This window comes from Delphinus delphis, chromosome 6, assembly GCF_949987515.2.
Source record: "Delphinus delphis chromosome 6, mDelDel1.2, whole genome shotgun sequence".
Lineage (NCBI taxonomy): Eukaryota > Metazoa > Chordata > Mammalia > Artiodactyla > Delphinidae > Delphinus > Delphinus delphis.
The window spans coordinates 59,138,997-59,153,855 of NC_082688.1; the positions used below are offsets into that span (position 1 = coordinate 59,138,997).

At 35.7% G+C, this 14,859-nt stretch overlaps 1 protein-coding gene across 6 annotated transcripts in view; it reads right to left on the bottom strand.

Moving 5' to 3' along the window:
* The window catches only part of PTPRD (protein tyrosine phosphatase receptor type D), a 2,140,681-nt gene that overhangs the window by 1,003,687 nt on the left and 1,122,135 nt on the right, over nucleotides 1–14,859 (bottom strand). The window lies entirely within an intron of this gene.

Here is a 14,859-nt window from a genome sequence, read left to right on the forward strand (position 1 = left end):
ATAGTTGCATGGCACCTGTTTCTGCCAATAAAGCTTTAATTTTAAAGGACTATTAATATCTATTATGAATGAAACACTTTAGTTTCATGAAAAAACAAATTAAGGAATTGAAGAAAATTTCCTCTCTTGATAAATGACTTTTTAGGCAAGTTCTTTAATACTTTTTATACCATATGGGAATGCATTTTCTCTTTTGTTGTAATATTTTTAAAAAAGCATTTTTTTTTTGCAGGCTTGAATTTTGTATGGAAAGGTGATAAAACTTACTAGACTTCTAATTAGCACTGCATATGTCTGAAATTAGTGTTTTGAAGAACAGTGACACATTTGCCTTCAACCATGAACATGGTCACCCCAGCAGCAAGGCTGACATTAGTAGCATAATCTTAGAAAAAAAAAAAAAATCTCTTTATGTAGAATGAAATGATAACATTGCCTTGTTGGTAATTTTTTTTTTACTTCTGGCCAATTAATTATGTCAGATCAGACTGCCTATGTGAAGCATGCAGGTGTATTACACATTCACAATATCTCATCCTTCATTCTCCTTATAGGCCCACAATCACTTTGGGCTTCAAAATGTTGGCAAAGAATTCTGTGCAATTGCTCATATCAGGTTTCTTTTTTTTTTTTTTTTTTGGTAGTATGCGGGCCTCTCACTGCTGTGGCCTCTCCCGTTGCGAGCCACAGGCTCCGGACGTGCAGGCTCAGCGGCCATGGCTCATGGGCCTAGCCGCTCCGTGGCATGTGGGATCTTCCCGGACCGGGGCACGAACCCGTGTCCCCTGCATCGGCAGACGGACTCTCAACCACTGTGCCACCAGGGAAGCCCCTGGGTTTCTTTTCTTTTTTCCCTAGATGATTATAACTTGGCTATCCATCTATTTTATTAAAGACTTTCTTATTGTTTTCATATAACATATTAAATATCCAGAAAACGTACCACTGAACTGAATAATTAAATTTTAAATTACAGATGTAAACATTTTAATGTGGATATTTAAAATAAGAGCAATGTTTCTTCATTTGGTGAGAGGGAGAACTTTATTAGATTCTTTGTGCCTAAACCTAGAATGTGATATTTCATCTTCAGAATTATGTGTTCTTTATTCCAACCCTCTACAGTTCTTTTCACAGGAAGAACAACGGTATAACACATAATTAAGAAAAATATATATATATATTTAAATTGTGATTCAGGGAAGCTCCTAAAGTAAAATAATACTCAGTAATGGAACAGTGTTGATCGTTGAGTCTACAACCAGGTCATTAGTGGACACTTTCCCCTACAAGGGTCAAAGTTACCAAAGTGTTTTAGCATGAGTAAATAAGATATCATTATGGAAGTACCTTCAGAAATACTGATAAAAATGAATTTGTATTTAATTGAGTTTAGATATAATTATTAATATCTGGCAACCTATATGACTTTGATTTCCTTAAAAAATAGAGTGTGGACTTTACATACTGATTGGTTGAGGCTGGCACTTGTAGATAAGGAAGCAAAAAAATGTCAGTGGTAAGCACCCTGGAATTTATTGTTGCCTTGCTCTTCTGTGCCAGACATAATGCAAATATAGCTGGGCTAGGAACTTCAGGGATGGATGGCTTCTTGAGAATAATGATCTGATGGTAGTCTCCTGTTTCATTCAAAAGACAACCAAAATTTAACAAAGAAAATCCCATTAGAAGAAAATGTTTAGCAGGGAATGTTCTCATTGATATCTGTTCCAGGGATATGTCAACAAAGATTTTCTTTCACTTGAGTGGAATTGCCAAAGAACAGGACCAACCAAAATCTCTAATTCTATTGAATAGTACCAGAAATATTTTCAATTATCTGTAATTTCTAACATTTTCATCTAATTCACTAACTTTGTTTATCCATATTTTCTATCTTTCTTTCCTCCCTCCCTTCCTTTTTGTCAAATATATTTTCCATTCGCTTTTTTTCTTCTGCATTCTGATCAGGTCCTGAGAATGGCATCCACAAAACATGGAAATCCTTCCACATAAAACAGATAACTAAGTGTATACTAAGTGTATAATTGACGGAGAAGAAAGAAGGTCCTATCAAAAACTTTAGAACTTTTGTTTTGACTCTGGAGTTGCTGGCGCAAGTGTGAGAATAGAGTCATCCCAAATAAAATGGTTTATGGGTAGCACATGCACCTATATGTATTTTTTTCTTAAAAGAAGTTTTCTGAAGACTTTTCATATGCAAATTTATTCAAATAGCATCTACAATTAGCCATCCACCTCTCTATATCTGACCATTTAATTCTCATAAAGGGCATCTATTTTCTAAAAAATAATCCCAGTGTTTGAATGCAGGAACAGAATACTAAATTGGATATAATTCCAGTATTGTGATCATATTATTTGTTAGAAAATGAAATGAAGAATAAATTAGATATGTATTACTGCCTTCTCTGTATATCTCTATAAGCAGGTGGTAGGAATAAGCCAGCTATTTCTGTATTTACTTGTAGAACCAATTATAGAAATAATTATGAAAACAAATGCAAGTAGGTACCGACTCCGGGCACAGAAAATTATTTTAGCAATGAAATTCCTGAGTTCCCATAACATCACTGAAACACATGCCTGCATATATAATACATACATATCATATGTATCTCTATCTATCTCTGACATACATATACACACACGCATATATATATATAGATACAGATATATACGTAGGTGGCCAGAGGAATTCTCCTTTCTAATTTTATTAGATTTTCTCTTAGCATTTCCTTTTCTTCATACCAAAACTCCAGTCCTCATTTTTCATATCATGCATGAGCAAGTGCAGGACTTGAGCAGAAGTGACAGAAAATGATGGTAACAGGGAAAGGAACCAAGAGTGAAAGGGAATTGGTATGACTAAGCCTCACTACATATATTTCATAAACAGCCTCTGATCCAAAGCCCAGAATACACTTCTTTATTAAAAAACAAAAAAGGTTAAACATTAGGTTTTACTTTTTTCTCCCGAAGTACAAATTACTCTTATTTTGGTCATAATTAATTGTGAATTATTTATCTTTACTTACAGAGCTGGGTAAAAATACAAATTAAAGTAGCTCCATTTTGGTCAAAAAGATGCATCAGATATTGTAAACAATCTCACTACAAAAAACTTTAGAAAACCGGATAAAATATAACAAATATTCTTTGAATCATATAACTGAGCAAAATATATTAAGGAGATCTTCAGTGGCCAAAATTAAAGAAAGAAGTAGAAATGACTGGTATGGAGTTACTGATCTTTTGGCTCTCTGGGACATTTACCAGTCTTAGCCAAGAGCCTTGGGATTTCACGGACAAGATATTAAAATGTCTCTTATGAAAATTTCCCACACAGGTGTGGGGTTTGAAATGGTACTATTGACAAGACAGAGAAATTCCACAGACAGAATTTAACAAAAAACTATTCCCAGGCTTGTACCTGAGAATAAAACTTAAAGCTAAAAAAGAACTTAAGCTAGAAGGTATAAGATCCAAATTTATTAAGAAGAAAAAACAAAAACTACCAAAAAAAAAAAGAAATATTATGTATAGAAATAACTGAGTAAATTAAAAGCTCAAAACAAAATGATATAAATAAATACAAATATATCAGTAACCATAATAAATGTATTGGTTTACAACCTTCAGAGTTCCAGGTGAAATTTGACATTGGCCTCCATACACAGAGGGCAGGGACAGACCAAGAAAGAGACAGGCCACTTCAGAGTGGCAGGTGGCAGTTTTAATACACAAGGGAACTTACTTACCAGGCTTGTCTTGGGTGGCCACAAGATGAGTAGATCTCCACACCAACCCTACAGAATCTTAAGTTTATATAGAGGCCTTCCTGGGGTTCAGTCACATGTACAGTCCAGATGGTCTCAACAGCACAGTACTATTTCAAGGTTGTGTCCTTGAAATGCAAATGAATTTAAATGCTAATTGAACACAGAAATTCTCTTACTCTCCTTTCCTTCTTCCCAGGATTGTATTACCCTTCATCATCACCTCTTATCACCACCAGTAGTATCTACTTGCTCTTCTCCCAGTTCTACCAAAGAACAGATTAGTCTCAAAGGTTCTCCTCTGTCTAATGTTTTCCAAACAAACAAAGCTATTTTATAAATTTTTAAGGGCTTTTACTTCTAGAAGTAGATACGAAAGAAATAAAAGGGAAGATTATCAAATATATAAGTAGCAAGGGAAAAAGCTCTTAGTTTCATCTAGGGTGACCAACTTGTCCTGATTTTAAAACTGAAAGTCTCAAGTCCAAGTCCCAGATGCAAGGAATCCGCCCTTCATAATAGTCCCAGTAAACTAGGATTGTTGGTTTCTCTAGATTTTTAGCTAGCCTCTGGTATGTGTCATGTCCTTAGAATATAAAGGACTAGGGCTTCCCTGGTGTCTCAGTGGTTGAGAGTCCACCTGCCGATGCAGGGGACATGGGTTCGTGCCCCTCCAGGAAGATCCCACATGCCGCGGAGTGGCTAGGCCCATGAGCCATGGCTGCTGAGCCTGCGCGTCTGGAGCCTGTGCTCCGCAACGGGAGAGGCCACAACAGTGAGAGGCCCGCGTACCGCAAAAAAAAAAAAAAAAAAGAATATAAAGGACTATAGATTTTTACTTTTTTGTCCCCTCTTTTTGCCCTTTCTTTCAGCTTTTGAGGCCCCTGCCTTTTCACTGTACACACCTCCAGGCATTTCCATGAAAAGACTGGCCTTCTCGCCACTCTTATTCAACATAATTTTGGAAGTCCTAGCCATAGCAATCAGAGAAGAAAAAGAAATAAAAGGAATACAAATTGGAAAAGAAGAAGTAAAACTGTCACTGTTCGCCGATGACATGACACTATACATAGAAAATCCTAAAGATGCCACTAGAAAACTACTAGAACTAATCAATGAATGTGGTAAGGTTTCAGGATACAAAATTAATTGACAGAAATCTCTGGCATTCCTATACAGCAACAATGAAAAATCAGAAAGAGAAATTAAGGAAACACTCCCATTTACCATAGCAACAAAAAGAATAAAATACCTAGGAATAAACCTGCCTAAGGAGGCAAAAGACTTGTACTCAGAAAACTATAAAACACTGATGAAAGAAACAAAGATGACATAAACAGATGGAGAAATATACCATGTTCTTGGATTTGAAGAATCAATATTGTGAAAATGACTATACTACCCAAAGCAATCTACAGATTCAATGCAATCCCTATCAAACTACCAGTGGCATTCTTCACAAAATTAGAACAAAAAATTTTACAATTTGTATGGAAACACAAAAGACCCCAAATAGCCAAAGCAATCTTGAGAAAGAAATACAGAGTTGGAGGAATCACGCTCCCCAACTTCAAACTATACCACAAAGCTACAGTAACCAAGAAAGTATGATTCTGGCACAAAAACAGAAATATAGGTCAATGGTACAAGACAGAATGCCCAGAGATAAACCCACACACATATGGGCACCTAATGTATGACAAAGGAGGCAAGAACATACAATGGAGAAAAGACAGCCTCTTCAATAAGTGATTCCGGGAAAACTGGACAGCTACAGGTAAAAGAGTGAAATTAGAACACTCCCTAACACCATACACAAAAATAAGCTCAAAATGGATTAAAGACTTAAATGTAAGACCAGACACTATAAAACTCTTACAGGAAAACATAGGAAAAACACTCTTTAACATAAACCACAGCAAGATCTTTTTTGACCGACCTCCTAGGGAAACGGAAATAAAAATAAACAAATGGGACTTAATTAAACTTAAAAGCTTTTGCACAGCAAAGGAAACCATAAACAAGACGAAAAGACAACCTTCAGAATAGGAGAAAATATTTGCAAATGAAACAACAAAGGTTTAATCTCCAAAATATACAAACAGCTCATGGAGCTCAATATCAAAAAAACAAACAATCCAGTTAAAAAATTGGTGGACGACCTAAATAGACATTTCACCAAGGAAGACATACAGATGGCCAAGAGGCACATGAAAAGATGCTCAACATCACTAACTATTAGAGAAATGCAAATCAAAACTACAATGAGGTATCACCTCATGCCAGTCAGAATGGCCATTATCAAAAAAATCTAGAAACAATAAATGCTGGAAAGGGTGTGGTGAAAAGGGAACCCTCCTACACTGTTGGTGGGAATGTAGACTGATACAACCACTATGGAGAACAGTATGGAGGTTCCTTAAAAAACTAAAAATAGAACTACCATATGATCCAGCAATCCCACTACTGGGCATATACCGTAAGAAAACCATAATTCAAAACAAGACATGTACCACGATGTTCATTGCAGCACTATTTACAATAGCCAGGACATGGAACCAACCTAAATGTCCATCGACAGGTGAATGGATAAAGAAGATGTGGCACATGTATACATTGAAATATTACTCATCCATAAAAAGATACAAAATTGAGTTATTTGTAGTGAGGTGGATGGACCTAGAGTCTATCACACAGAGTGAAGTAAGTCAGAAAGAGAAAAACAAATATTGTATGCTAACACATATATATGGAATCAAAAAAAAAAAGGAACTGATGAACCTAGTTGCAGGGCAGGAATAAAGAGACAGACATCAAAAATAGACTTGAGGACATGGGGTGGGAGGGGCAAAGTGACAGTAGCATCGCATTAACATACATATACTACCGAATGTAAAATAGTTGGCTGGTGGGAAGCAGCAGCATAGCACAGGGAGAATGGCTCCGTGCTTCGTGATGGACCTAGAGGTGTGGGATAGGGAGGATGGGAGGGAGGCTGAAGACGGAGGGGATACGGGGCCAGGTGTATGCATATGGTTGATTCGCTTTGTTACTCAACAGAAACTAACACCATTATGTGAAGTAACTATACTCCAATAAAGATCTATTAAAAATAAAGACTGTCCTGTGGCTCCCTGTTCCCTTATTTAAATACTTTACATTATAAAAAATACTTCAACCATGTGATAAATCCAGTAAGTCAACAATTGTGTAGTAACAAGCCAATGTCAAAATAGTGGGTTAAAATGAGTAAGGAACAATTTATTCGTTAAGTTTTTCTTTACTCATTCACTCAAGAAATATTTTTAACACTTATTAAAAATATTGGTAGCATCTACTGTATGTTGTGCACTGTTCTAGGCACTAGGGATATGGTGGTAACCACATGGACATGTTCCCTACGTACATTTTTGCAGCATAGAGAGGCAAGGGGGAGAAAGACTAGAAGCCAGATGACAAATAAAAGAGGGAAGTAATTTAAAACAATGAGCAAAATGAAGACCATGAAACAAGTGATATGGTTCAGAGGAGGAATTATTTAATTATTTATTTAAATTCTGGCTGTGTTGGATCTTCGTTGCTGCGCGAGGGCTTTCTCTAGTTGCAGTGAGCAGGGGCTACTATTCATTGCGGTGCACGGGCTTCTCATTGCGTTGGCTTCTCTTGTTGCAGAGCACAGGCACTAGGCACACAGGTTTCAGTAGTTGTGGCACGCGGGCTCTAAAGCGCAGGCTTAATAGTTGTGGCACACGGGCTTAGTTGCTCCGCGGCATGTGGGATCTGCCCGGGCCAGGGCTGGAACCCATGTCCCCTGCATTGGCAGGCGGATTCCCAACCACTGTGCCACCAGGGAAGCCCCAGAGGAGAAATACTTTAGATTAGATGGTCCGGCCTGACTAACACAGAGCAAGACAGCAGATAAGAGGATACACTATTTATATAAAGGAATAATGAACACATAAGCCTTGTGTGAACTTATAGTCAAGAAACAGGAAGAAAGTCAATATAACTGCAGTCTCAAAAGTAAGAAAAGAGGTGAAAGCTAAAGTTAGAGATGTGGGTGGGAGCCAGATCATGGACTGCATGGTAGGTCATTGCTAAGAGGTTTGGATTATACTTTCAGGGCGATGGGAAGTCACTGGAGGGGTTTAAGCAAGTAGAGTGACATTATCTGATTTTGTTTTACACATGCCTAGGGCTACTCTGAAAACATGGAAAGCAGAGGCATAAGTAAAAACTGAGAGATCAGTTTTGAAACTTGCCAGGCAAGAGCTTGTGGTGATTTAGACTAAAGTATACGCAGGGATGGAGAAAATTGGATAGATCTGGGATCTATTTTGGAGGTAGAGTCAACGGATTGGATTTGGATAGTGAGTAAAAGAAAGAGGTAATGGATGATTGCTGGTTTGGGATTTTAGTAACTGAGTGTTTATGCTATTTATTGAGAAAGGCAAGACTGGTGGAGAATACAGGTTTAGGGATGTGTGTATGAGCTGTGATGCTTCTATTTCAGACAGTAGGCTGAGGTTTTTCTTAGTTATGTGAGTATAAATGTCAAGCAGGAAGTTGGATGTGGAAGTCTGTAGTTCAGCGGGAAGGTTATGGCTAGAGATGCACGTTGGGAATCATAGAGATGGCATCTAAGGTATGGAAATTAGAGAGTGTGTCAGAGCAAAGAGTAGAAGGCTTAGGCCAGAGCCTAGGGAACTCCAACATTACGAGTGAGAACTGAAGACAGATTACAATCAAGTTCTGTAGGGTTTAGCTAGAGAGGAGGATTTAATTGAGTCTTTACCAAGTCTCTACTTAATGCCACATTATGTGCTAGGCATCCTAATGAACAAAACTGACTCCTGTCTCATCTGCCTTATGGTTTAGAGTCCATAAAACTATGTTTCTTCCTCTATATTTCTGTATTCGCAAAATAATCCCAGTGGCACTCTAATGGTTTGTCAATTTCAACCAACTCTTTATCATTCAAGTACCAAGCATTTCTTACAACAATCACTCCCCTTCATTTCTTCCCAATTCCTCTCAAAGTCTAAAACCCACAGATTAGTTCTGTAGGAAAAAAAAAATGGCACTATGTATTGTTTTTCCTTGAACTACACATTTCAGGAAAAGGAGATACAACAAATTCACAATCTGGTTGTGACATAATATTATTCTATTCAATTTATTTGATCCTATGTTTTTCCTAAATCATAACTGAGCAACATGGGGAATTGCAATAACTTCTTCAAGAAGAATGATTTATGTGTTGGACTCTCAGATTTCTTGAGTGTTATCAATCATCAGAGAAGCTGATGATCAGGCAAAGCAACAATGGACACCTAACACCAGTAGAAGAAATAAAGAAAATCATTAGAAGTCCTTTAATCCTAAAGAAACTACTCAGATAGACAAGACTGGAAACAAATTTCACAGGCAGTGTCTTGCTCCAGGGCATGTTTTATAACATTAGCCTGGGTAAATATGCTTCAGTTTCAATTAATAAAATTGTAAATTCAGGATCTATGCTTTAGCAAAGCTGCAGTTTGGGTTTATGCAACGTTAAACTATTATTTGCTAAGGCTAAATAAAGCTGTAAATTAACATACTCTCTGAAAGACTTTAACATGGTTGGTGCAAAATTGAATTTTTATCCTGTAACTCTGGGAAGACAGTTGCTAAACAAAAGGCATTTTCAACCATTTTCATCATTGTCTTCATCTAATTATTTTTTTTCTTCCAATACTGAAATCATTTTTAATGTAGCTTTTGGAAATTATATTGATGTTTGTTCTTTGGCTTTTCTCTTTCTTGAGATAATTCTTAATTTGCTAATACATTGTTAACACTACAGCTTTGCATATTTTCTATGTGTTTAATCTGTCCTAAAAAAAAGTAGCAAATTTGCTATCTAATTTTGCTATTCTTTCCATGTACATTAAAAATTCATTCTTTGGATAACTTTGGTTTGGAATATGAAGTGCTAATGTAAAATTTACTTTTGCACTCTACTTAGAGGAGTAAAATATATTGAGAAGGTTGAATAATGAAAACAGGATTTCAAGGAGAATGCTCACACACCTAAGAAGGCAGATATTTTTAAAACGTATTAAAATTGCTCTCTGAAAATTGCCACTGCCAAGAAAGGACCAATCATCGTTCAGGCCATTGCCTTGATTCGGGGCTGGGACAGCTGAAACCAGACATTTTATTGTCTCTTACTCTGAAGTAGGAGTCTTAGAACATCAAACTTAAATAAACACTGAGCTTTGGTACCATTCAATGAAGTAAATAAACTGAATGAATAGAAGAAGGAAGAGGTGGAAGGAGAAAGTTTTGTGGTTGAAAAATGAGCCTTTAAATAGTATTAAGAAAACTATGATTCTATATAACAAGAAAAATCCATAATGTATAAATTAATGTTTTTCAAATATGTACATTCCGGGTATCCTGCATCCCTGGCTGTTTCTTCAGTTTCCCTGTATTAGAGCTATAGAATCTGGTAGCTTGATGGGAACTTGAGGAAGTGGTACTAACATGTAAATATTTAAACTGCAATCTCTCTTCACTCTTCATATCTATTTCCCCACAATGAGCCCCACAATTAATATATAATTTCCTCTAAGAACAAACTCTGTCCTCTTTACCTCTTCTTTCCCTGATTTCTACTCAAGGGCAGTTGCCAGTATGTAGTTCAAAGTTCCCCATAAAATTTACTGTGTTTTCTTGAAATACCCTGTTCTACAGTGAATGAACTCAACTTTTCTATTCAATATAAAGTTATACCTTTTCACTAAAATCAAGGCTTCTACTCACAATATTCACTCATTTTTTTCAATGGAGCCCACCTCCCTCCCACAACAATTCCAAATCCTCCTCCCTCCTAGGAGAAGGATTTGATACACGCTTGAGTTTTCAATACCACTCCCCAAAGTAAGGGGATTAAAGCAAGTCTGTGAGACCATGAAGCAGGTAGTAAAATTACAAAAGAATGTTTCAGTATAAAAGAGACTTTGCCAAAGCTGGACAATTATGGAAGTAGTCTACAGGGAGGGAGAATGATTAATGTGTAAGTTTCTAGGGGAGATAAGAGGGGATAGGGTTGAGGAACAGTAACCTTGAAAAAATATCTGACATGAACTCTTTCCTCTCCATTTCAAAATATTCCCATTATCATTCACTTGTTCTCTTTCTTACATCTGTTGCAGAGGAAGCCTGAGGTCAATTTGGTGATTATCAAACACAAGATTGCAAAGTCTCAAGTAATGTAACTTGTTTTTGTAATTGCTTAATAATTGAAAATACTTTCTTTTATTAACTCTTCTCTTTACTGCCTTCCAAAGCAATGGTATTTTTCTGCTTTTTCTTTGTTGTAATGCTAAATAAAAACTTGAGCTCTGGAGCTAGAGAACTTAGATTTAAATCAAGAATTTGTCACTAGCTAACTCTGTGCTCTTGAGAAAACTAGCAAATTAATCTTAATCTCTCTGGACCTCAATTCTCTCACCTATAAATGGGAATAATAATGGCACTTATTTCATAAAATACTATTTTTGTGCAGATTAGATAAGCTTAGCACAGAATGGGCTTGAGAATATTGTAATGAACTTTGCACAATGCCATTCCTCAGTCAAACACTCCTCCTCATGTAACTTCTTTCCCTTCTTCCATTTATTATGTCTAACATTTCTCTAACATCTCTTCTATTCCCCTTTTCGTACCTCTTTATTCCTCCCAAAATAAGAATTGTCCAAGACCTTGGATTCATCTTATTATTTTAACAGCCTTTTCTTTGGCAGATGTATCCATTACCATGGCTTCAACGTTCAGAGGGGCTTCTCATCCAGACATTCCACTGTCACCACTGAGTCACATCACTCAAGCCAATACTCGTACCCTATGTGCAGCCTTTCACGTGGTTTTCCCTACTTTTACTATTCCTGTTTCCCTCCAACTTAAAATTGCAGTCAATCTTTGCTTCATCTTTCTCTTTCATCACCACATACAAGTATTTTCATGTTTTTGTTTAACCTTTACTATCTCTCCTCTTTATTCTCACCACCACCATTTTAGTTCATGCCCTTATTACTTGACTTCAAACACCATAAATTGACTTGTTTATTTCTGAAATTTAAATAAATGAATCATGGAGGATGTCTGATCTTGTGTCTGGCTTTTCCTATTCAATATTATGTTTGAGAATCAACCATGATGATGTGTATGGCAGTAGTTTATCTTCATTACTGTGTAGGATTCCAGTATATGAATATACAATGACTTATTCATCCATTCAACTGTTGATGATATTTAGGCTGCTTCCACTTTAAGGTGATTATGAATAATGGTTCTATAAACACACTTATACATGTTTTGTGGTGACACACAATTCTGTTGGATATATGCACAGAGAAGGCATAAGCATCAGATACACAGAAAAGATATTCCATGAAATAAAAGTGGCTACCTCTGGGTGGTGGTGGGATACGAGGAATTTTTTGCCTTATTCTAAGTTTTCTACAATAAAGAAATTTAGAAATTGGTATACCAAAGTTACTCAGAATATGAGTTCTGGCATCAAAAAGCCTGATTCAAACACTAGTGCCCCTACTTATCTCCTCTTATTTTATTAATTTTGTTACTATTTTATTTCAAGTTACTTAACCCTGCTGAAGTTCAGTTCTTCACTTGCTCATGTGTAAAACTGGGGAATCAGAGCATCTCTTTCCTATAATTGTTGTAAGGAATAAAATACCTAACCCACGAACACTCAGTCCAGTTCATGGAAAAAGTAATCATCCAGTAAGGGACTGCATTATTCATAGGGATTGTATTATTATATTTAATACAATATTTTATCAATATAATAATATTTAAATATAAATATTATTATACTTATAAAAAGAGAACACTGTTTTCCCTTTCATAATTTTTGTCTTGTGAAATTTGGGTTAGATATATAGAAAAATTTATAGTGTAGTAATTTAAGTACTGGAGGAATCAGAAGAATATTTATTTTTATTGACATAAGTATAGAGTAGCAAACTATCTGTAGATTAAACTACCTAGAGGTGGGGCCGTAAATCTATGAACCAAAACCACCAGAGTAACACTGGCAGTAGAGAGAGAAAAAAAACAAAACAAAACAGGGAATTTATGGTATCAGTGTACTGATTGAATCATTACTGATGCTTCTCATGTTTCTTTTTATATATATATATATAAATATTCTGACAGCAAAGGAAATGATTATACGTGCAAATTGGGTATCCCTTTCTTAAAATTTTAGATCAGCTGGGACTACACTCAACTGAACCAGCAAAATCTAAAACAAATAAAACATCGTTTGTAAGAAAGCACTTAAGAAAATCACAAGTATGACAAGCAATTTTTGCCAACTCATATTGCTCATCTATGATTCTAAAATGTATGTGTTGCGTTTACAAATGTGTTCTTATTGAGATTCATACCTGCATTACTTGTTTGTTCAGAGTCCTAGAAAATTATAATAAAATGGAATCTTACCACCACTCTCAATTTGGGGATTCATTTCAATTAAAAAGAGAAAATGAAAGAATAATTTTAATCAGCTTCTGCTTATTTCTCAGTAAACGCTGTGATAAAATGTAAAAAAAAAATAAAAAAATAAAAAACAAAGAAAAACTAGTAGAGATCTTCCTAGATTTATGATGAGGTTACAACCTAATAAAGCCTCATTAAGTTGAAAATACTGCAAATGAAAAAGGCATTTACTACACCTAACCTCTCAAACATCAAAGCTAAGCCTGGTCTGCCTTAAGCATACTCAGAACACTTACATCAGCCTATAGTTGGACAACGTCATCTAACACAAAGGCTGTTTTATAATAAAGTGTTGAGTATCTCAGGTAATTTATTGAATACTGTAATGAAAGTAAAAAACAGAACGGTTGTATGGGAACAGAACGCTTGTTAAGTGTATTGATGGTTTCCCCTCATGATTGCTTGGCTAATTGGGAGCTGAGGCTGGCTGCCCTGCACAGCATCATGAGAGAGTATCATACTGCATATTGCTAGCCCGGGAAAAGCTCAAAATTTAAGGCATGCTTCCACTAAACACATACCACTTTCACACCATCGTAAAGTGGAAAAATCATAAGTCAAACCATCATCATTTGGGGACCGTCTGTATTATACTGAAAAACATTACATTAAGGAAAAACAGAGATTTGGGGTTTTAGAAAGAGCCCAGTTTGAAAATCAACACCACTGTTTATTGATATTTGACTTTGGGTTAGTTTCCTCATTTGTAGAAAGGAATGATTGTGAGGATTAAAGAAAAAAAAAAAAAGGAACATAAAATATCCTCACACTGCTTGACACAAAATAGGTGTTCAGGAATATTATGTTTCCTGTCCCTTATCACTCTATTTTAAAGTATTTCCTTCTAAGTAATAGAAATTTCCCAATTTTGGTATTTTATCTGACTCATTAGAGACTTCTTATTTTTGATACCACTCATTATATCCCAAAATATATTAGGGTCTTTTTTATCAAGAAAGTCAGAGACTATATAATTCCTTAGACCAAAACTTAGACATAGCTTTTATAAGTATACATTTTCTGAAATGTATCTCTACTCCACTCTAGAATATATTTATCTAACAAGATAAGTGTGCATGATTATCATATCAGGCTTTCTGATTTTAATACAAAGGTGAATATACACATACTGAACTTGTCTCAGTATATTATTCCCAAGTATTTTTTCTGAAGTCAGTATTAGTTTACCTATGATATTATATTATGTACTTGTCCACTCCTGCCACAGATACAGTCATCTAAAACAATATCCAATAGCAATTTTTAAGTTGTATTTTTTCAAAGAACCTATCATTTTTTAACTTGAGGTAATATTTTATGCGTCTGAATCATATTTGAGCTTCTCCAAGTCTGTGTTCTTGGGACACTACTAGCAGTATGATCCATTGAGCTAAGATGGAAATCCTTTATCAATAGAAATATAAGGCAGTAATGATACAATCCTTTTTAGAAGTCAGAAAAAGCCATATTAAACTAATTCAAGACCAGT